The 1,541-nt window shown below is 41.5% G+C and overlaps 1 protein-coding gene across 1 annotated transcript in view; it reads right to left on the reverse strand.

Moving 5' to 3' along the window:
• The window catches only part of LOC125046467 (programmed cell death protein 7-like), a 77,888-nt gene extending 76,708 nt beyond the window's left edge, over positions 1–1,180 (reverse strand). Inside the window, exon 1 of the mRNA XM_047644246.1 lies at positions 884–1,180. The gene's annotated coding sequence lies outside the window, so the exon portion shown is untranslated. The remainder of the gene's footprint in view (positions 1–883) is intronic.
• Between the last annotated feature and the right edge of the window lie 361 nt (positions 1,181–1,541).

Here is a 1,541-nt window from a genome sequence, read left to right on the forward strand (position 1 = left end):
TACCGTTACAATAGCAGATTTTTACTTACGACAGATAAGTGCTCTATTGTCAAAGGTGATGTGAGGATGCAGGAATAGATGAGAATGTTTAAAAAATAAGTAATACATTTTACCTGTGATATGTAACTGAGCATCTAATTGCATTTTCGTGTAATGTATCCTTAAATCTTAGTTTGGTAAGTCTAACAGCCCATTATTTTTTTTTCTTTCTTAAATAACTCATGAAGCAGATATAATGCATCACCTTTATAAAAGCTGCAGCCCAGATGAAACTATTTTATTTTTATTTTTTTTTACCTTACAAGGACAAATATATAATATGTAGTCATGCTATCACTACATGATAATGTGTACGTTCGAATGATTAATACATGGATTATGTGTGCGTTTTACATAATACATAACACTTGTGTACATACATATACGCCCACACAGACGCACACATACACACATGTACAAGCACACATACACGCGCGCGCACACACACACACACACACACACACACACACACACACACACACACACACACACACACACACACACACACACACACACAATAAAACATGTGCCAAAGTTCCTACCACCTAATTTCCGTGTGAAAGTACCATGTGCCTGAATGTCGGCCACCGGGTCGCGCTCAACGATTAGTGCGAAGTACATGTGGGTGACAAAAAAGACCTCAGACCAGGCTGCATGACGGACACCGCTGCATATTAACTATACAAAAGAACGGTAAACAAGACACATGAAGTACTACGAATGATTCATGCACATGCATTTTCACAAGTCTCCGTCATTCGTAGCACTTGATGGATGGCCTGTGTGACTTTAACACATGAAAAGAGGTTAGACAGACCAACGCCTTTGCCTTAGAGTTACTTACCGCGCTCCTTTACACGTCGAGATTGCGTGTTGGCACTTGTGAGTTAAAATCTTCTCGCAACAACCTGTTCGCAAGATACATAGAATTTTCAAGATCTTTATTTTCAGTATTTTTTTCAATAGTCTTTTTTTTTTTTTTTTTTGTCGATATGTAAATCCTCGGGATGTTTCAAACGATCACTTAAGCACCGTGCAAATGGTTCGCAATATTACTCTTCCTCCGTAAAATTGTGTCCGGTCTACAGGGGTGGAAGTGGATCACACGACCTTCCGGCGGCTCTCAAACAGCCTCGACTCACACAACCGTCCTCGGCCACGTCCTGGCCGCCACTGACACGTGGGGAGTCGCGGGGCCTTCCCTTCCCGCTGCCCCCCCCCCCCCCCGGTCCCCCGGGTATTCGGCCTTTGCAGCCTGCATGCATCTGTCCGCCAGTCATTAGGCGCGAGGACTTTCGTGTTTCATGACTTGTGTGTCTCTACTTTTATTCTCCTTTTTGTCGTCGATCTGAATGTGTTGTCGTATATCTTTACATTCATGTTAGTAAATACAGATACATAGATCACACACACATCATTTCTTTAGTTTATTTATTTGTATGGATATATGAACACAGGCAGATAATTCTACATCAGAAATGGAAAATAAGGTGGCATATGTT

Source organism: Penaeus chinensis, chromosome 39 (genome assembly GCF_019202785.1).
Source record: "Penaeus chinensis breed Huanghai No. 1 chromosome 39, ASM1920278v2, whole genome shotgun sequence".
Lineage (NCBI taxonomy): Eukaryota > Metazoa > Arthropoda > Malacostraca > Decapoda > Penaeidae > Penaeus > Penaeus chinensis.